This window comes from Grammomys surdaster, unplaced genomic scaffold (assembly GCF_004785775.1).
Source record: "Grammomys surdaster isolate TR1022 unplaced genomic scaffold, NIH_TR_1.0 275, whole genome shotgun sequence".
Lineage (NCBI taxonomy): Eukaryota > Metazoa > Chordata > Mammalia > Rodentia > Muridae > Grammomys > Grammomys surdaster.
Genome location: NW_021604716.1, coordinates 2064268 through 2087141, shown reverse-complemented (window position 1 = coordinate 2087141; position 22874 = coordinate 2064268). Strand labels below are relative to the sequence as shown.

The following is a 22874-nucleotide window of genomic DNA, read 5'->3' as shown; positions in this document are numbered from 1 at the left end:
CAGGATGGGAGCCAAATGCAGTTAACCTTCATAGGCAAGACTGCTGGAGCCCAGAACAGCCAACAGGGCCGGAGGTGGGGACATTGAACACATCCCAGACCACCGTGGGAGCTAATGGGCGCCCCCTGGCACCAGCTTGTTGTCACATTGACTAAGGCAGTGCTTCTTCCTGATCCATGTCTAGGGATTGTATATAGTGTATTTTTGTACTCGTATCCTGGAGTGTGTGTAAATACTTGAGTCCCACTCTAGGATTTAGTTGGTATGAGGCTGGGCTTTGGTAACTTTTAAAGTCTCTCTGTCTCTCTGTCTCTGTCTCTGTCTCTGTCTCTGTCTCTCTCTCTCTCTCCTCCTCCTCCTCCTCCTCCTCCTCCTCCTCTTCTTCCTCCTCTTCCTCCCCCTTCCCCCCCTCTGTTTAGATTTATTTGTTTGTTTTATGTATGTGAGCACACTGTTGCTACCTCCAGACACAGACACACCAGAAGAGGGCATTCTCCATTACGAATGGTCGTGAGCCACCATGTGGGTCCTGGAAATTGAACTCAGGACTTCTGGAAGAGCAGACAGTGCTTCACCTGAGGAGGGGCGTGGTTTATGAGGCAGACTCCTCGGCCTCTCCAGAGATGTTCATAGAGCAGAGTGTAAGGACGCAATTTAAGGGATGGAGGAGATGACTCAGAAGGTAAAGTTGCTTGCTGGCAAGTCCTGAGAACCCACACGGTGGAAGGAGAGGACTGACCCTGAAAACTGTTCTCTAGCTTCTACATGATGCACACGACGGCATTGTGCCCCTCAATAAATAAATAAATACACAATTAAAAATTTAAACGGACATAATTTGAATAAGCACTTCCCATGCTTATTCTAATTTACGTGGGCCATGCTTTGACAGTGGTGCTATGTGGACCTCTAAGATTTCCTACCGCTTGTCAGGGCCTGGATGTCACTGAGGCAAGGGTACCTGGGGGGCAAGATTTAAGGAAGCAGGATCCTACAGCCACGGGAGACATGTCTACAAGGCATCAGCTCCCTCTCACAGCACAGATGTCACCAGCTTCCCACAAGGGGTTGGGGCCAGGTTCCAGCTCTCCTAGAGGCTACTTCTCTGATACTAAAACATGCAACGACTCTGTCCTTGACACTCATCTCAGTTAACCTTTTCCATGAGATCGTCTAAATATTTAGCGTCAACTGGCAGCTAGCTGTGAGTCTGCCTGCTTTAGTATCAGGAAAGCCACGTTTGCTGATGTTAAGGAGCCCACCTGGCCCCGATCAGAAGGTTTTCAGAACTAAGTTTCCGACCCAAGTTATTTGGTTGCACAGTCTATGTGCTGCTAGCCCATGTAATCTCACCATTCTCCCATTCTGCCATCCCAGCATGCACTCTGTTACCCACAATGCACCTGTTACTTGAGGGGAGCTGACCTGGTCTCAGATCTTTGAATGTGTGTTATGTTCTTTTTCTGTCGGCAGCTCACTCCCCTGTGTGTAGGGTCTCCATCTCTTCAAAAGCTCACACTCCACTTAAGACCTTTGCCAAATTCTACTGTTCCCAAATACTTCCAAAAATTGAGCCACACGGCCCACTCTCATGTGGATCCCACTTTGAAGGACTTTCTTTACTTATTCTGCAGATGGCTCATTAGCATATCAATGCCATCAGGGCAGAGACCTGGGGCTGTCCAGTTCATTCTTTCAATCTCTGCCCCAGGGCAATGTCTAGCAGGTTGGAAGGCCTTAATATCTGTGCATGAGACTAACTTACCAATTTCTTACTGTCCGATACTAAGAAAATCAAGTTTCTGGGCCTGGGACCTAGAGGTCAGACTCTCGGGGAATTTCTGTCTGCATCAGCCTTCTACTTAAGCTGTCTCTCTCATTCTTTCCATCTCTCCATCACCTAAACTGAATCAGGCACTCAATAAACACACCGACTTGAAATTGAATTGGATTCCACTGTCTCCAGGGGACACAAGGTTTATTTCAGTCCCTGTGTCTCAGTCACTTCTGGAAGCCAATCCCAAGTACCCGGAGAACTCCCCCAGGTTGTTTCGCAGAGAAGAACGCCCTCCTGTCTTTGCTCAGTGGTCTCCAAGCCTGGTCCCTGGTGAGTTGAGTCCCTGGTGCAGCTGTCTTTCATGTTAGAAGCTGGGATATCCAGTGTGCCTGCTGAATACCAAAGAGAGGCCCTGCCATTTTCTAAGTTATTGCTTTACCAAGACAGCTGGCCAGCCCAATAATAATAATCATAATAATAATAATAACAACAACAACAACCTCAAGCCACAGAAGTACTTCCTCTTCTGGAATTTTCTGTGTTCCTGTTCTCTCAACATCACTGCTGTCTATCATCTGACTCTGGCATTTTGTAAGCTCATGAATTCTTTGCCAGCAACTCATCAAATAATCTTATCTTGTCCACTCAAAGGGGATAAAGTAATGTTATTTGTGATGCTTTCTTTGGAAGAGTGAGTGATGAAAAAGAAATTTAGGGCCTTGAGTCAAATGGGGTAGAGAATTCTCAGGAAAAATATGGCATCTGCACATTTATGTGAGTGGTGTGTGTGCGTATGTGTGTGTGTCTGTATGTGTGTGTCTATGTGTGTGTGTGTGTCTCTCTATGTGTGTCTATGTGTCTCTGTGTGTGTGTGTCTGTGTGTGTCTATGTGTCTCTCTGTGTGTGTGTGTCTGTGTGTGTGTGTCTGTCTGTCCATGTGAGAATCAAAGAAAGCAACTAGTGTGCTCCCTGTGGGTTGTTCTCTTTGTACTTTGAGGCTGGGTCCCTTCATGGGCTGTGGAGCTCTGTGATCCAGGGAGGCTGGGCTTACAAGTGTGCAGCATTGGCCTGGATCTTCTTACTCTCCTTAAAGGGGAATCCTGGGGCACCAAACTCAGGCATTCACACCTGTAAAGCAAAAGCTTCACTCCAACTATCAGTCCAGGTCTCTTCTTACATATTTTTAAAGAGGACCATGTTTCATCATGGGCTCCTTGTTTTATTCAGAGGCAATCAGTTAAAAGCTAGAAGAGCTCATGGAGGAATTAGTGACATCTTCAAAAGCTCCCGAGCTTTGTGTCAACAGGGCTGGAGGGGGTCTGGGCATCTACATTCTAAGCCAGCCCTCCTGGAAGTTCCAGAACTCAGTGGGTTTGTGAGCCAAGTATCCTGGGTGAACAGGAGAGGGAGGTTGTCCACTTAAGAGTGCTGTGGCCTTCACTGTAGCTTTAGGCAAAACATACAGGGTGGGACAAGAGCCCCTGAAAGGGAAGAGAAAGCCTAGATGGGCTTCTGCAGCATCAAACCAGCAAGTCAGCCCAGGACGGCCATTAGAACCAATGAGCTGATAAAGGACGTAAGCAGATGTAGCACCTCCCTGAAACCATGAAGAGATAGATCTGGTGACAAGGTGAGGGCCAGGGAATGGAAGGGACTGTGGTTGGTGATTCTGCAGCACCAAATTCCAGTTCTGGGTCTGTGTGGCTCTGGCCGAGAACTGGGGTGGATTCAGATGAGGCAGCTTAATTTGTGGGCTGTCAGCCATCTCTATAAATGGCCAGACAGAAAATATGTTAGACTTCATGGGCCATATGGGACCTGGTGTAGCTAATTATCTCTGCCCCCACATTGAGAAATCATCTACAAAACTAAATGAATGCAGTTAGCTATTTCAATGCAACTTTATTGATAGTCAGTGTCTTAGTCAGGGTTTTACTGGTGTGAACAGACACCGTGACCAAGGCAACTCTTATAAAGACATTTAACTGGGGCTGGCTTACAAGTTCAGAGATTCAGTCCATTATCATCAAGGCAGGAACATAGCATTGTCCAAGAGGCATGGTGCAGGAGGAGCTGAGAGTTCTACATCTTTATCTGAAGGCTGGTAGCAGAATACTGACTACCAGGCAGCTAGGATGAGGATCTTAAAGCCCAGACCCACAGTGACACACCTACTTCAACAGGGCCAAACCTCCTAATAGTGCCACACCGTGGGCCAAGCATATACAAACCATCACAGTCAGATATCTGGTTTAGTTCTTTCTGATTCTAAAATTGATTGATTCTACCAGAAGAGTCAGTTACCTGGGAACTGAGAGAGTCTGATGTATGGTCTAGGGAAGATGTGGAGAAACCCATTAAGGTGTTAGTGACAGGGCAAGGATGCTTAGAAGACTAGAAGATGGAATTCTCTCACAGAGACTTTGGTTCTGGACTTGGGGAACACAGAACCAAAGGCACACCTGCAGATAGTTACCTGCGTGATAGGACTTAGGACCTGACATGTGGACAAACAATAAATGTCATTTATATCCTAATGATCTCTTAGGGAGCACACACCCAAGAAGTTGGCTGAAAAACATTCCCCAAAGATGTCTGCTTCTTAATTACTTGATATCGATAAGACAAACGTGTGCTGCTCATGTGCCTGGATTAAACAGAGGGAAAGCGGGTCCCAAACGGTAAGAGGTGGAGCCGACACGCAGCGTTCAGGCAGGAGGCAAGGAGGCTAGAGGAGGAAATCAGCACATGAAGCGAAGGCAGTGGAATCATACAAGAAAAGAGATATGAGCCCAGGAAGCCCCGGGAGGGTAGAGAGGGTAGAGAAGGGGAGGAGAGGGCGCTTTCCCAGAGCTTCCAGAAGGATACACCTTAGCATTCTCACAGAGGGTCTGATTTTAGACATCTGGACTCCACCATGGTAAGGGAATAATTCTGTGGGACTGTGTTTTGCATATGTATTATATATGTAGGGATGGTACTGTGGAGGTGTGCATGTGTGTGCGTGTTGTGTGTGCGTACATGTATAGGCGTGCAGATGCACATGCATGTGGGGTCCTGCAGTTGACTTCAGGCATCTCTGATTGCTCCCCTCCTTATATACTGAGGCGGGATCTCTCACTGAACCTGAGCTCTCCAGCCTGCTCTAAGAATTTCCTGTCCACTTTCTGCACACTAGAATTACAGGTGAGCCATTGTGCTGCCTGGATCTCTCTCTCTCTCTCTCTCTCTCTCTCTCTCTCTCTCTCTCTCTCTCTCTCTCTCTCTGAAACAGTGTTTTACTTTATGTAGCAGAGCAGGCTGGCTTCAAACTCACATAGATCCCACCTGCTTCTGCCTCTTGAGTGCTGGAATTAAAGCTATGCACCCCCACGCCTGGCTTCCTACCAGTTCTGTAGATAGGTATTCTTGGGATCTGATCTCTGGTCCTCGGGATTGTATGGGCAAGTTCTTTGCCTACTTATTCGCTTCTCTGGAGTTCCTCTGTGTTGTCTGTAGCCTCCATATCTGCACCAATGTTTTTATAGCAGCCACAGGGAACAAACACAGGGTGTTACTGTCAGGATCGGATGAGATCATGTGTGCATCCTAGGATGTGAACTCAAGAACTCAGTAACTGTGGCTATTGTTAGCAGCAGCAGCAGCAGCAGCACCCCTCGTCTGTCTCTTTGCTGGAGGAAAATGCTTTGCTACATGGAGCTGCCCCTGTCTTCTCTTTAGATTGAAGCAAACCTCTGTGGTTTTTATACCATTCCTTCTTTAAGCCCCGTGGCCCTGACTTTTTGTCCTTGCTATTTGCTGAGACTTTCTCAGGCTAGAGAGGAGTTTCGGTGTTTGTCTATGGTTTAGGAAGTTCACAATCCCAGCAATGCAGGGAATGCAGAAAAAGCTGCTCATGGGCCATAAATTGGTTTCTATAGCAATGGCCACACAATCTTGCTGTATCTTTGGGCACCAAGGCCAGGAAGATGGCAGAAACAAGGGGTAGCCCTGCTGGTTACTATAGCAACAGTCCTACTATGCAAGGTATGGCTGGCTGCCAATAGAGTGGTTACTGAAGGAGAGGGGGGAGTCAAATCGAGGACCTCAGGCCCATGCCTCTTGAACATAAATGTAAACCCCACTAAGAAATGCAGACTCCATCTCGGTGAGTCTAGGTCAGGGTCTGAGATTCTACATTTCTAGTGGGCTCCCAGGAAAGACAGTATGCTGGTCTGTGGAGCACATTTTGAACAAGTAGGGAACAGTATGATTCAAGTCTGAAGTCAGGGAAGGCGAGTTCAGTTATCACACAGGGAAACAGCACCAAACATAAGAGCTTCAGAGGGGGTCTGAGATACAGGAAAGAGCTGGGGTAGAAGGAGTTGGGCTGATACGATTGGTCGAGCTTAAGTTCCAAATCTCCCAAGCTTCAAGGGAGCTGGAAAAGAAAGCACATACCTGGCATTTTTTACTTTTATATCAAAGGAAGGGTGTGTGTGTGTGTGTGTGTGTGTGTGTGTGGTCAGGATTCTCATTTATTCTTCTAACGATCCTCTGAAATCTGTCAGGCTTCAGGTATGTATAATGAATCAAGCGCCCTTCCTGTTGTCTGCGGGGCCTATCCATCCCCAGGCGGTTGGTAGCATTGCCTGGGAACCGAAACTCTTAATGACACGCTTATCATGGTGAGTTTCATGTGCCAGCTTGCCTAGGTACTAGTACCTCAGTATTTGGCCAAACATTTGTTTGAAGAGTTCTCTAAAGCTTTTTTGTTGTTGTTGAAGTGAACATTTAAGTCCATTTACTCTGAGTGAGTCAATTGCCTTTCGTAACATGGAAGGGCCTCGGTGGCCTTAAGGCAAAGGGATTCTTACCCTGAGCCCTTGGACTTGGCCATATCAATTCTTTCCAGGTCTTCTCTCTGCTTGCCTGTCCTATAGTTAAGTCTTTCTCTGTAGATACATACAAGTGTACATGCTTGTGTGCATATGTGCATTTGTGTGTATGTATGCACACGAATGGCATATCAGTCATGGTTTCCAGACCAACAGAACCAAAGGGATATGTGTGTGGTTGACAGATCGACGTGCCAACTCTATATTGATTTGCCAATGAATCTATTACTGCATCCGTGTAGGTATCGGTATACTTACCGATCTGTCTATCCAGGCATCTATCTGTGCTTACCTATCCATTCACCTATTATCTACCTCGATTTATATACCTACCTATTAATTTGTCACTCAGTTGGTAAGTCAGTCCATCCATCCATCCACCCTCCATCTATCCACCCATTCATCCTTCCACCTATCTAAATTGTAACCTATTGATCTGTTGAAATTTCCCTCCATCTATCCATTTATCCTCTCCTCATGTTATCGGCTCTACTTCTTTGGGGAGATTCTGAGTAGCACACACCCGCAATGAGATTTAATTGTTGTAAATGCACTTGTCCTCTTACTGACCCCAATTCGTCATCATCATGTCTGAGGCCTGGAGGAAGTGTGAGGTGAAAGTACATGTGGAGGACCACTTTGTAGCATCCTAAGTGTGCAGATGCATCACTTGAGGACCATGAAACAAAGGCATCATGGGTGGGGGCAATGCTGGGCAAGGTATGGAAGTTATGGCCAGGCAGGCTCCCAGTGGTCATGCCTGCCTGACTCTGCTTTCCAAAGGGTTATCAAAGAAAGTTTGCTCGAGGCAGCACATGGCTTACTAAGGGATCCCACCATGCTACTAAACCTGGTGTTCATGCAGTGGTAGGAAAACCTACTGCATGATTGCTATGCAACCTGGGCACATGACTTCTTTGTAACTCTATTTCCTCATATGTAAAACTGAAAAAGCGTTCGGCCACTCTACAAGACAAACTGAAAGAAATTTTGCCAGGTTGCTTAGCACACAGTCAATGTTTAGCCAGGTTAGCTATTAATTAGGACTTGTTATATGCCAGAAAAAAATTGTGAATATTTCTACAGAGAATGAGGAAGAACAGAGAGAGGCTGTGTAACTTGTGTAAAGGCACACAGTTCTCACCACAGTGCTGGGATATAGATGTGGGCATCTGGACTGAGAGTGAGCTATTCATTGTGTGTTAAACCATTTCTAGACAGGGCTATGCCATGTGCAGAGGCCCGGAGGCACCGTGCACTGTGTACTGTGGTGGTTAAGAGGAACTCATGATGGTACGATTAGAGTAAAGACTCAGAAGGAAGAACAATGGAGGGAGATGGGCTGGGGGTGCAGGGGTGATGCTGGAGTGAGGGAGGGAAGGTCCAATAGGCTGGGCTGGGGGTGGAGGGGTGATGCTGGAGTGAGGGAGAGAAGGCCTGATAGGCAGGGCGATTCTATAGGCTCTAGGACAGAACAAAAAGATACCAAGACCTTAGTTCGTCCTTTGTTAGAATTGTAGTTGAGGATTCAGAAAGATCGAAGAAGAAACCCCCTGAATGACCAGCAAAGATGGCCCTGAGGATGGAAACAGGGCTAACCGCAGCCCTTTGTTTTAGGAACTGTGCGGAGAATATGTTCACACTGTAATAGATCCCTGGGTGTCCCTCCATGTGCGTTCTCCTTTTCTTTCTTGGAAATGACACCCATTAATCTCACTGCTGTGTGTGTGCTAAGCTAGCTCCTCACTGCCTGGCATAATATTAAACAGTTCAGTTTCCTTGAAGCTAGGAGCCTGATTTTGGTCATAGAGTAGGAGGAGGAGGAGGAGAAGGAAAAGGAGGAGGAGGGGGGGAGGAGGAGGAGGAGGAAGAGGAGAGGAGGAAGAGGAGGAGGAAGAGGAGGAGGAAGAGGAAAAGGAGGAGGAAGAAGAAGAGGAGGAGGAAGAGGAGAGGAGGAGGAAGAGGAGAGGAGGAAGAGGAGGAGGAAGAGGAGGAGGAGGAGAAGGAGGGAGAGGAAGAGGAAGAGGAGAGGAGGAAGAGGAGGAGGAAGAGGAGGAGGAAGAGGAGGAGGAAGAGGAGGAAGAGAAGGAGAGGAGGAAGAGGAGGAAGAGAAGGAGGAGGAGGAAGAGGAGGAGAGGAGGAAGAGGAGGAGGAAGAGAAGGAGGAGGAGGAAGAGGAGGAGGAGGAGGAGGAGGAGGAGGGGAAGAAGAGGAGGAAGTACTTAGGATCTTCCAGGAAAGGCTGTAGAGGAGGCCAGGCCTCATCAGCTCTTCTTCCATTCTGCAGGCAAGAATGTGTATATGATGGCTGGAACACAGGCAGCCAAACTGGACCCTGAGGTGGAAGTGACATGCTGTTGGAGACAGAGCAACAGGAGACAAGGATTTGTATTTCTGAGAGTGGCTGAGATGCTCATACCTGTCCTGGAGTCTTATTTCAAGACTACATTCATATGGCAAATAATTACATGTTTAAAGACTTTGTACTTGGGTTTTCTGTCACCCATAGCTACGTCTATTTTTTTTTTTTAAGTCACAGGGGTGGCATGAGGGCTGGGGTAGATGAGACAGGATCTCACTTGGTAGCCAGGTTGTTCTGGAACCCTCACCCCTCCTGTTTCTGTCCCCAAGTGCTGAGCTATTATATGTGCCATCATGTCCTGATTACTTCTCAGTGACCCTTAGATCAGTTCCTATACCATAGGACCTAACCCTCCGTTGTTCCGATTAGGTCATCAGGATTTTAGACTCTTCCTGTTCATCAAGAAAGCATAAGGCTATGAGCAATTCTAAAATTTGAAATTAAGACTTAAAAACACTACAGAAGGACTTGAGAGATGGCTCAGCAGTTAAGAGCACCAACTGCTCTTCCAAGGTTCCTGAGTTCAATGGCTCACAACCATCTGTAATGGGATCCGATGTCCTCTTCTGGTGTGTCTGAAGACAGCAACAGTGTACTCACATACATAAAATAAATAAATCTTTTGAAAAAACCCACCATGGAAGCCCTTATTCTTCAATAAGCCCAAGTCAGTAAGGAGTGAAAGGCAAAGGGACCAAGAACAGGGAAGGTGGCTCAGTAGGTAGACTGCTTCCTAGGCAAGCATGGGGACTTGAGCTTGGCCCTAGAACCCTCGTGAAAAGCCGGGAGTGCTGCTATATATCTGTAGCCCAGGCTGTGGAGGGAACAGGCAGCTCCTGGACCTTCAGACTAGGTGGTCTAGCTCAATCAGTTTGAGACAGTGAGTGATCCTGTCTCAGAAAGTAAGGTGGAGAGTGATTCAGAAAGACACTTGACATCAGTGTTTGGTGTCCACACGTGCACACTCACACACACACACACACACACACACACGTACACACACGAGATAGTAAAGTCAAAGGTAACTCAGAATGTTGACCTGTGTTCTCTGATATCCTGGCCACTGGGTCTTGGTGCTAAGAACGTATTGTTTCAGTTCCCTTGCAATAAACTGGTGAGCTGTCAATCACCCTGCCCTTGGCAGTTAGAAAGGAGGTTCCATGGATATCCCAGCTCTGACTCTGAAGACCCCTATTGTCAAAACACAGGCTTGGGGAGTAGATTCCACAGTCCCTGGTGCTACCACAGAAGAACTGGTGTGTGGAGTCAGACGCATGGCTTCTACCAGGCTCTCCTATTAGCCTGCTGTGATGTTGGAAATCTATTCCAAGTCTCTCGGCCTCGGTGACTTCATGGGTAGAGTTTAAAGATTACAGCATCATCTCTTCCAGCTTAAAACAATGGCGCACTATGTTAAGAGAAAGAAAACCAAAACTACTGAGATTCAGAACTCGGGAAGAAGACCCACAAGGGCAGCTTCCAGCAGAAATCTGTTCAATGAAACTTTCTGTGCTGTCTGCTGCTCTCATCAAGGCTGTCGGACATGGCAGCCTCTGACCGTGCATGGCTGCCAAGCACGTGATATGTAGGTGGCGTGATGTGAAAATCAACATTTTAATTACATAGAGGCGGTGGCTGCCCTATGGACGATGCAAGCTCAGGATGTGTTTTTTTTTGGGGGGGAGGGGATCTGGTTGACTTCAAACAGATTGAGATAATGAACAAAGGGCCACAGTCAGTGTCCTGCTACTATACTTTGTCTTTTCATGATCACAAATGAATATTGCTGTTAATGCCATCCATATCACCACTGTCCCCATCATCATCATCTACATCACCACCACCACCATCATCTCCACCATCACCACCACCATCATCTTCATTATCACGATTATCACTATCATTCCCCATTATTATCACCACTGTCCTATCCCCACCACTACCAGCATCACTGTCATAATCAGCAGTTAGAACTTAAGAAAACCATGCCCGAGTGTCTGCCCGCTACCACATGCACACCTGGTGTCCACAAACCCAGAAGAGGTCCCTGGATCCCCTGCAACTGGAATTCCGAATGCTTGTGAGTTACCACATGAGTGCAGGGAACCAGACCCACATCTCCCTTATGAACGACAAACTCTTAGCCACGGCTGGCTCCACCTCTCCAGCCCCGCCCCCTGCCCCTCGGTGGGTCTCCGCCCTCTGCCCCTCGGTGGGTCTCCGCCCCCTGCCCCTCGGTGCGTCTCCGCCCCCCCTGCCCCTCGGTGGGTCTGTGGCTCCGGCATTAGTGCAGACTGGCCCCCTGCACATGTTCACTTAATCACAGAGATAAGCAGAGGGTAATGGTTACGCTCCCTGTTTTGCAAATGACAGTGCTGGTGTGAGGTTAGTGAGTCTCTAAGGGGCGCAGGCTGGCACAGCTGTTGGGCAGAGCTGGCGCTTGATTACAGGAAGACCAGGAATCATAACCCACAGGTGAGCCAACCCTCTAGTGCTTCTCCAAAGAGCAGTGTGACACTGACTGGGACCTGAGCACTGGGACTCTGGTCGCCTATCTGGGAGGCTGGGTCACAGCATCCGAAAGTCTCACTTCAGAAGGAAAGGGTCATGAACCCTAGGTCTGTGTATTATACAGAACCTCATTTTTTTTTGTATAATTCATGCTGCTATTACGTATAGTTGTGACGGTGACTTAGAAGAACCCCGGCAGTTCTGAGCACAGTTCTGTGCTCGTCTCTCTAGACTCACTCCTCGACTGGGTAATGGAATTCAGATCTGACATTACAACCCCTGCACTGAAATGGCCAATTTCTGATTCCCAATGTGAAGAGTTTACTTTATACACAACAATAGTATGTTTTTCTCTGTGTGTATACCTGTGCATTTAAATGAGATAGTGAGAATATAATGCATATCCTCCCTTCCCCCTTTTTTTGCCCTAAGAGCCAGAAACTTCAAAGCTAAAATATTAGAAGAGTTTTTTTTTTTGATTGATCATTAGTCTTCTGTGTTCTAAATGACGTCCCCCTTTCTGTCTTTCTCTCTCTCTCTTGATATGTTCTCCACCTCTATGTGTGTGTGTGCTCGAGGGCGTGCATGCGTGCGTGAGTACATGTGTGTGTGCCTGTGTGTGTGTGTGTGTTGTGTGTGTGTAGGTAATAGCACCTTGGGTGCTGTTTTACAGATGTTATGAACCCCAGGGATCCCGCTGTTTCTATCTTCCAGGCGCTGGAATTATGTTTGTGCTAGCGTGCCAACTTCTTTATGTGGGTTCTGGGGACTCCAGCTCAGGTCCTCATGTTTGTATGGCGAGCATTTACTGACAGCCGCCTCCCCAGCCCAGTGTGAGTTTAAATTACTATCTGTTTCATGTTTCCTTTTATAACTGGCTCACACTGTGAGTCTAGCTCCAGAACTGACTTAGCCACACAGACATCATCGGGTTCAGACGATCGGAAACTGCGCCGCTAACCGGGTTGCTGATAAAAGCGGAGATATCACCAGGTAGAATGAGGGACCTCCACAGAAGAGGCAGCCATGACGGTGAGATAAAACTTCCCATTGAGAGGAAACATTAACCAAGGAGCGCAGAGGAGGGAAGAAGAGAAGTGTCCAGGAGGCTTCAGAAACCCCAGAAGAGGGAGGGGGGAAGCAGTGTTGTGCCTGCAGGAAACAGTCGTTTGGCCAATGAGCAGACTGATGACTCTCTGAAAAGAAACATGTCCTTGTGGTTTGCTTCTTGGACGACATGTAGCCCACTCTCTGTCGGGCTGAGTATGGGGTGAGGGTGACTGAACTCGAAAAGGCAAAGCACAACTTCAGTCAGGGCGATGCTTCTTCAGTGGTCAACAGTTCTGGGCAGCAAAGGCCTCCGTGATTGGCTGGGACTCCAGGGACACCTTGTCCGCATCAGCGAGCTGCTCCTCTGGGAAGCTGGAGAGATGGAAAGAGGACTAGGGGGCGTCTAACCTCATTCCGGGGGAATCCGCTCCTTTCCCAGACATGGGTGCATTCTTAGGCTAGTCCTGGGGAACAGAGGGGTGCCAAGGGGTGCCACAAGCCAGGAAGCAGGTCCAGTGAGGCTGAGGGCTGCGCACCTCTGGGGTGGAGGGGTGCAGATGGGAAAGCAGGCAGGTAGAACTGTCTGCGCTGCTGGACCTGGCTCGGGATAGGATGTGGGTACAAAGGAGAAGCTGCCACACAGGTGTCACCTAGCACCCAGCCGTGAGGCTCATCCCTCATGTGAAAGAAGAGGTTCAGAAAGGGAAATAAAGGCGAGAGCAGGGCAGGTGTGTGAAGGTCTGCAAGAGTGACATTCATCCATCTTCATCCTACCCCAGGCACGGAATACATAATCAACATGGCTGCAGACTCACTGAGGGGGACTAGGGGAAGAAGAAACGGATCAGCCAGCATTAGGAGGGGACAAAAGCCAAACAATGGGGTGCTAATGATCAAAAGACATCATATGCCTGTGTGGCAAGAGTCCATTACCATGTGTGATTAATGTGCGCTAATAAAAACACAAAAAGCTGCCACAAATTCTCCCACATATTAGAATCAGAAAAGAAAGTTAACAAAGACACCACCCACAAGACCAAGGCTCTACCATTAAGTTCTTTGAATGCAACAGTAGCGATATCCCAGCCTGCCTAAAGGGAACCCTACACAATGCACCCTGTGCTCTTTGGGTTAGCAGATTTTTCCCTCCAGTACCTGATACAAGCTTCTCATTGTGTGTCTAGGTTTCTAGCCCCTTGGTTCCACTACACAGTCCCTGCTTGCTGCTGGGATGTGTCAGGTTGGACCTTCAGTTGCTCAGATCTGATCCTACAGTCTACTCGCACGTCCCCACCTCTCCAGGCATGTCCCATTCTCCCCCTGTATCCTGACGTCCCATTCTCCCCCTGTATCCTGGCTTACTGACCTACTTCTCCTGGTATGGACTTGGGGGGGGTAGTTCCTACTACTTTCCTGCTCCATCTCTACACTCGGGAGCTGGGTCTGCACATGAGGAGGAACAGAAATCACTCTCCCTTCTTGGAATAATGAGGCTTCAAGTCAAGCCCTAACACATTACTACAGGCCGGATGAAGACCTTATTGTCCGGACCTCTAAAGATGGCTTCTCTAGGATGAGGTCACCATGGTTATTTATCACTGGCTCCAGTTCTTTTCATTCCTTTATCAAATGCTCAGGGAAAGGATTTCTACAGACACAGGTATTTAATAAATGCTCAGTGAAATAACTGTTAGGCGTTCCCAGGTGTTCAGGCTGCGGAGCCAGATAGCTCCGGAATTTCATTCTGGTGCTGCAAAGTAACTGGGCCAAGTGCCAGGTCACATGGATAAGAACCTCCGAGTTCTTGCAAGGTGACCCAAGTCTGGCCTGGCACAGTGAAGGTGTTCAGAGAGGTATGGCTGCTTTGGACCATACAGAGCTATGTCTAACTGCCCTGACTGAGCCATGAGGAATGGACGTGTGCTCCATGGAGAAGATCCTGGAGCATGAGGAGCATTGTCCATGCTCCTCAGGGCAAAAGGAGTCTCAGTTCTTAAACCTGGGGATTGGGGGATAGAGCTGGACAATCCCTTGGGAAGAAGACTTGGGCATACAATAGATGGTTGGACTATAACATCTACAGCCACGCCCAAACCCAAATCCAGCACTAGATCCTATTTTTTAATATATAAGTAGACTTGTTTTTATACAAAGAATCTTTTATATCCTGTAACACTGAAAGTTGATTGACACTGGTAGAAATATAACTTCTTGTCCAGTGAAGCAGAAGGGCTAATATATTGCTATTGGATATTTGAGCCCTAGTTCACAAGGTTTCTTACAGGTGTAGGGTTCCAACGTCACTAAATTCTTCCCGTGCCCTCTTGTCTGATGGAAGGAAGGGCACAGTGATTGTGCTACTTGCTTCTAGTCATCTTAATTTAATTAAAGTGGTTGAACTTTCAATTGATCGCTATTAAAGTCAATTCAGTAACGGAGTAACTGAGAATTGCTGGCTCAGTGTTTTCTGTCACCTAGTTCTGGTTCTCAGAAGCGTGGGTTACCTGTGATAAGAAAATTTGGGTTGTAAGATGAGAAGGGGGACACGCCCATGTGTGGGTACGAGTGTATAATAGCACATTATTATATCACATAGCAGAGGAGAGACTTCATGGACTACTGATCCATCCAACAGGCAAGTGGCACAGGAGACAGTTGCTTCCTGGGAAATCCGGTAGGAGACTCAACATTGTCCCCAGAGTCATCAGTGGAGATGACATGAGAAGAAGGTGTCAGTACAGTCTGGCTTCAGGTGTGAGAAGTCTGCCACAGGTCTGTGGACAGGGGTCACTGGTCAGCGGGCTCGAGTAGGCAAGGGCAAACCCTGAGTGTGCTCCTGCCTGACAGAACCCTAGATCCCAGGTACATCTTTAAAGCAGAAATCCACACACAAGTCACAACCTGGGGTCAGTGCCCACCTGGGACAATGCTAAGTAACAATTATGGACTTCCTTCTGCACGGTAGACCACTGTTGTGTACATTTTTTGAGTTTACTCAAAGTGAGTTTCTTGAGCCTCCACTGCCGTGGTGGGTCCAAGAGAGCACAAACATGGCAGGTAAGGATAGAAGATGCTAGATACAAAGGTTAAATAACAGAAAGCAAACGCAAATCTCCAGCTCAGATAGAAGACTGTGAATGTACTGACAGGCACTGACCTTTAAAAATGTATAAAAACGAGATTTTCAGCTACACAAATAAGCCAATCCTTACATCAATTCTAAAAGGTGAAGCCCTACCTACAGATGTCCTGTATCAGCAAAACCTACTTGCAAACCAAGCATATTAACAGCATTTAATTTTCTTCTAGATCAAAGGCCAAAGAGGGGTAATTGCAGTTATTTATATGTTCAAAAAACATTAGACAAATACATTTATTTCTCAAATGCAAATTGCTTTAAATCTATCAAGTCAAAAAATTAAATGAAAATGAAAATTTGAGAGGCAGAGATAGCTCTCTAGAACATTGTCAATGTGTGTTTATCAAGTGTCCCGGGACACCTCAAAGAACTCTTGTTCAAGTCTTACCATGTCTGCTACAGGAAGTGAATGCTGAGTGCACATGTCAGCAATTATGTTCACTTTTGCATTTCCAGACAACTCAATGAAAGCAATCATCCTCTGGCATGGACACAATTCTATAGCATGTAAAAGAAACATCTCTGGAACTCTCAGTTTAAGATTCACTACTAAATTCAGTTATTTAATTAGAATGTGAATTATTGAATTTTTTTCAAAATTATTTTTATTCTGTCACAACTTCATAGATATGAAATATATAACTATATATTACATATGTATCTTATTTCCCTTTTGTCAAACCCTCATTTGCCTAACAATTAAGTGATCAATTAACTTTTTATTACTATTATTATTGTGTGTGTGTGTGTGTGTGTGTGTGAGAGAGAGAGAGAGAGAGAGAGAGAGAAAGAGAGAGAGAGAGAGAGAATAATATGCACATATAGTAGAAAACTTATGGGAATTGGTTCTCTCCTTCCACCATGACTAGAACTCACATCATCAGGCTTAGCAGCAAGTAGCCTTACCCGGTGAACCATCTTGTAGGCCCTTTTTGAAATGTGGGTTCTGAAGCTCACACTCAGGTTCTCGTGCTTGCAGGGCACATACTTTACTGAATATCCCCTCAGCTTAGTTGACATCTGCTCTAACCACACGGAGGAGGGGCATCAGGTTGTACCCTCAATCCTCCCAGTGGAGCTTTGACTGCTCAGGCTGACAATGATATTCACTTCCTGCTCGGGTATTTCTGTTCATTCGTCAATCATCTTTGAATGCGCTTGCCCCACCTTCTGTTGTATCTGCTAGGTCCTCCATGAGTGTCTTTAGGATGAATGAATAAATATTTGTTAAATGGTCAGTGAGGGTGCTGTATAGTGAGTTCTTCCAGATTGAATCACTGCCTCTGGGGGGGGGGAGGGAGGAGGCGCCGAGGAAGTAAGAAGTTAAAAATAATTATGAAGTCCAGGAAGCTCCTAAAGTTCTGAAATTTACAAGGTCGAGGCCCCTCCTCAATGCTATGAAATCAGTAAAAAAAAAAAAAAAAAAAAAACGAAACCCAAACCACCATCATCACCACCACCTACAAAAAGTGTCAGACCATCTTAGATGGAGCTGCCTGAGGGTTGGGCAAGTGGCTCTTGGAGGCAGCTCCTAAGAGTGTCCCCATGCTGGTGTGGGCCTTCCCACTGTGTCTCTGTGTAACCCATGTCCTGTGAGGAATCTCTCACCATGCTCTTGTAAGTGACCCCAATAAACTCATGGGTTCCGGAAGTGAGACTTGAGTGTGATTGGCCTTTAGTTTGTCATGAGGCCCTACCTGGGGTGAATTGATGCCTGCTCAAATCTCCTCAGGCAAAGTCATGCAGCAGAGTGTCTTATTAAGTCTGCAAATGTGCTCGGTTTAAATGCTGGTGGGTTTCCCGCTTTACTCTGCGGGATGCTTCACGGGACTGGCTTATAAAGTCTAAGGAAAATGATAAAAATAGTGACTCATTTCCAGTTGCAGTAAAGGAATAAATTCCACATCATTAGTAGTTAATGAAAACAAGACTTGGGTAAAAACTAGGTTAAAAGTCAGACCTAGGATCCTGCCAAGGGCTCAGAATAAATCCCAGTGATGCCTCCTGCAACCAAGACATTAGACCCTGTGATAGACAGAAGAGAAATAGAAATGCAGGCTCATGTTGGGCCTCTGTTCCCCAGAAGCTCTGTGATCCTAGTGCCGCTGGAGCAGGGCGAGCACTTAGCCAAGGGCACCGGCTGAAAGGCTTTGGACTAATCCCCAAGGCTCTGCTATACCTGGACAGAAGAGACTCATGCTGAAGCAGGCCGCAAAGTTGCAGAAGGGACCGATTCCAGGGTTCCTGGTTTTTAGGTAGTGAGGGCAGACCAGGTCCGCACCTGCTTCCAAAACTGCTTTCTAGCCCAATGATACCTATGGTGGTTTTGTTCAGTTTAGTTCATCCTACAGGAATCCACAGATCTCTACAGAGCATTTCTCTAGACAGGAGAGAAGCCATGCTCCTTTGCCTGCCTGACCTGCTCCTGTTACCCTCCCCCCTCACTCTACTTCAGCCTCCTCAGCCTGCTAGCTGGTTCTTAAATTTGTCAAGAATGATCCTGCCCCAGGGCCTTTGCATTTATATCTGTCCTACAATAGAGATTCCCAAATTCTTACCTACTCAACTCCATAGAATTTCCCTAAAATGCCTTGTCTGTGAGGGTTCCTGTGACTGTCGAAGTCAGTCCTCCACACCCCTGGCTTGCTCCCTCACTTTCTATACGTCCCCTGCTCACACGAAGAGAAGCCTTCTGCCCATCCTACCTAAGACAGCTCCTTCCTTGATTAGAGTACCTGGCTTTATTTCTCTATCTCTATACATTATTACTATTGTGCCTTTGCTCTCTTCCCTCTCTTGTGGTAGCATCTGAAGCCCACAAAGGCAGGTGTTTTGCCTGGCCCAGTAGCTGTGTACTATTTATTTACCGAATGGAAGAATGTATGAATAATTGTATGACGACTATATTCTGGGCACCGACTTCTGTGCTTGGTGATACTGCAGAGGTCCCTGCCCCCAGTGAGCTTCTGCTCTAGTGTGAAAAAGCACAAGAAAAGACAGTATTAAGCCGACATCTAGAAGCCTTATGGTTGGAGCATTCAGTCTTCTGAGATGAGGAAGATGGCGCTCAGACATCAGCCCTAACTGAGTCTGTGGGAAGGGAGGGCTTACCGACAGAGTGGAGGCAGAGGGAATGAGTTTCAAGATGACAGGGCATTTTAGGGAAATTGTATGGAGTTGAGTAGGTGAGAATTTGGGAATCTCTATTGTAGGACAGATATAAATGAGTAGGGAGAACCATTGGACAGGCTCAGTACTGACTGGTTCTCAGCTTATTAGCAGTCACCTTGGAGGCAGGATCTGGGGCAGAGTCTCATGGAAAACTGTAGAGTTTTGAAGCCTGGTCCCTGGTGTCTGAGCTACCCAGGGAGTTTAGGGTAGCCCCCCAGTATTGACTAACAAGCCACCTCAATAGCAGGAATTGATTGCCATTGATTATATGCCTGCATGCTTGTTAGAGCAGGGTTTGCAGTCAGTGATTGGGGCATTAAATGGGCACCAAGGCAAAGAGGAGGCAGAGTCAGAACAAGGTAAACTGCAGACAGAGAGTACCGTGTTGCCTGTTCCTATAAAGTGCTCGAGAGTCCATGGCAGAGGCAGATCCTCAGAGAAGGGCTTCGGAGGCCTATTAAAATCCCAGCATTCCCAAGCTTGCTCTCCATTTTACCACGTGCTCGCTTCCTTCTCTGTTCACAAAATATTTCCATGCACACCATGATACCCAGGGTCCCGGGAGCAGCCACCTGAGGGTGGGGGTTCTCTGACAGGGATGAATAGAGAAGAGCGTGACAGACGATTGTAGAAGGACTCCCTTCAGCCTTGCAGCGTGAACTTGGCAGCGAAAAGAGGCAAGGCTGGGAAAATAGCTACCTGCTCTTGCTAGCCTCTTGGCCAAAATTCCTGGGCATGCCTGAACCTGACTGGCTGAATCTTGACTGAATTTCTCACAGTCTTTAAAGATTGAGAGAAAGCCTGCCTGGGCAAAAGTTTCATATACACAGGAAAAACATGCTGCAGAGCACAAAATCTGAAATCTGCATTATAAAGAAACACACACAACTACCAAATACACACCAAGAAGAAGGAGCCAAGCGCATGCGCAATGACCTTTGTTTTTTAAAAAAAACAAAATCAACGCGCCTGCTCGCTTGCTTTCTGATGCTGCAAGGACAGCCTTTTTTTCCCCCTTCAGATAACCTGAGATGGGCTGGGAATCCTAGGCATTCTAGTTTCAGTTTCATAAAATCTCAAGGTTTTCGTTAGGGGGGTCTGTGAAAATACGAACAGTCCCAGCTAATCTTGTTAGGGAGCTTCGCTGGGAGTCTGGAGGGAGATGCCACGGAGGCCCACCGTGCTCATTCCAAGAGATCCTTTCTGAGAGTGTGGAAAGAAAGCTTCAGGCCTGGAGGTTGCCTTTCCCACAAGGCCTTGCTTCTTGAAAAAGGAAGTAGGAGACTGGCTGGGCCAGGTACCTCGTGGGGAAAAGGACTGGTCGCCTCAGCCAATTTCTCGCTCACATTGGCCATCAGAGGCTCTGTGAATTATCTTTCAATTGCGCTTCTCCAGACAGACTCTCTTGTTATATCCTGTCTCTCCATAGATGTTTTAGTCATGCCACGGTGAGTAGTTTTCAAAGAACAGCAATTCACAAATTGGAAGCAACCCAAATGACCAGCAACCAGGGAAACATTAGGCAAATTACAGTACATTCACAAGAAGGAATATTTCATAGCCATTAAAAATGATGTGCATGAATGTTCTGCAGTACCAAAAAAATGCTTATGGGACACTATTAAGTGAAATAAAGGGATATAAAGTTATATACACAGTACGGATATTTTAAAAACGCTCACTATTTATATTAAAGAAAAACAACAACAAAAATACACAAGGACACAAGAAGATGCCCTGGGTGCTAATTTTTGGCTCCCTCTGGATTGCTCAGTAGTAGATAATTTTAGTTTTTCTTTTTATATTTTTATGTATTTTCCAGTAGTTTTTAAAAAAGCTTATATACCTTTTCAGGAAAAAAAAGAACTGTAGAAATTTGAGTTTATCTCACTATGTTGCAGCTATAAAATAACGCAGCACACGAGGAGTACAAGATGGACGGAAGATTAGATGATTAAATCAATAAAAGCCCAGACGCTGGGAAACAGCGGAGGCTCTGCCGTGGAGTGAGCATTCGAAGGATGTGAACCTCGGGTATGCGTCTTCCGGGCAGACGAGTGGATATGCCGCTCTGGCTAGTCCCACAGGGTGTGGCGCCGGGTTATGCTCGGGCTGTGATCCTCAACACTACTGCTGGAGAGTGGGCCTCTGGGGCTGTGGGTGTGGTTTAGTGCTGCGATGTTTGTGCTCTGTGCAAGGGCTTGGTTTGTCTCTTGGTGTGGTGGTGCTCTCCTGTAATCTTAGCACCTCGGAGATGGAAGCAAGTGGACCAGGAGTTCAACGCTACCCTCTGCTATATCCTGAGTCTGAGGCCTGAGCTACATGAGACCATGTTTAAAAAAACTGGAGGTGGGGGAGAGAAGAGTGGAAATTTGTCCTAGGAGGTCACGGTAGTTCTAGAATTGCTTGGGTTTGATTGAGGGGTTCACTGCTTCCAGGCACCAGGTCTCCCCCGCCTCCCCCCTCCCCCCCTCCCACACCTCCCCCCACTCCCCGCCATGCTGGCCAGCTCTTAGCTCCTGTTGGACAGCACCCAGAGCTACTTTGCATCCACAGCCTCAGATGTCAGCTCTTCAGCAGCAGTGTTGGGTGATCACAGCCAGAGTACAGCTGGGTGTCACACCCTGTCCTTTATGCCCTTTCTGAATTTTTTTATCCCTTTCCCTGTGTGTTCCAGAATCTAAGCACAGGGAATGCAAAAAGCTGTCAGTTCCAGGCAAATCAAGCATCTTGCCTTGGGGGCATACAGGAGAGGGAGGCCAGCTGGTAGCACCAGGACCTGGGATGCAGAGAATTGCACTCTGTAGACCGTGGGCTTGTCACTCTCTGGGACTCTTGTAGGAAGCTTCTCCCTGCAGCATTCTATGCTCTGCCTTTGTCCTGCCCTAGGCTCTCACCTACTCAGTACCACGAAGACTGAGAGGTGGACAGAGCTCAGCTCTGCCTGCAAGGAGTTCAGTGTGACAGCACCAGACACCGGTGTGGGGACAGTGGGGCGGGGCAGCCTGCAATGTCAGAGCTACAGGGAGGTGCTGGGAAGATATGACCCCCGGGATAACTGAGTGTGAGCACTCAGCTTCCAGCCAGTCACTAACAGGGCTCTGTGACCTTGGGCAAGGCTTTGAACTTTTCACTCTCTTCTCCATTAGTAAAATGGGAAGACTGGCCATATCTCAGAAGGTGATCCTGAAGTTCAAGTGGAGGAATTCTGACAAGCACTCTCACAGGCCTGCCACAGGCTAGCTCCCCACAGCTTGTCTAGCTCTTCAGCAAAGGGCCTAAGGAGAACAGAGGCTTCCTCAGGTCTTAGGGGTAGCTTAACGCAGTGCCAGCAGGACAGGAGAATGTGCCAGGAGAGCATCCTGGGATGGGCAGGCTCTGCCTTCTGCTCTTCTCCCCTTCCAAGCACCCCAGGACTCCTACCTTCAACCTAGCCTCCTGTCAGAGGCACAAAGACCAACCCACATGGACAGGTCGTATTTCCCTTCTCTTTTGAACTCGTGAACTGCATTCTAAATATTCAACTACCAGCAAGGCCAAGCAGAGGTCTATCCTGTGACCTCAGTACAGACAGGGCCTCTCAGGTCCACTGCAAGGCCCATCCTAACCCCTGACCCTGACTGCAGGGTGTCAGGGTGTTAGGATATACTGTGGGGGTGGGTCACACGAGGCAGTGACTCTCTATCAGCCGTTAGGAAAACATTTGGGTATTTTGACGGTGAAACAGCTGTACCTCTGCAAAGGATTATAGGAAGGGCTCCTGACCCTGGCCCTGGCCCTGGCCCTCCAGGGCTGGTCTTTGCCTCCACCATGAGTCTTTGGTTTGTTTTATCTAGTGCCACTGACTGCATCCCTGGATTACTCCCCTGACTTCACTATATAAGTGCATGAGCTGACCCAGCTTCCAAAGTCAGACTCCAGTACCACCCCACTCACCACAAAGTCAGACTCCAGTGCCACCCCACTCACCCCAAAGTCAGACTCCAGT

The 22874-nt window shown here is 47.4% G+C and overlaps 1 protein-coding gene across 2 annotated transcripts in view; it reads right to left on the bottom strand.

Moving 5' to 3' along the window:
- Btbd11 (BTB domain containing 11) overlaps positions 1 to 22874 on the bottom strand; it is a 270646-nt gene that overhangs the window by 61759 nt on the left and 186013 nt on the right. The window lies entirely within an intron of this gene.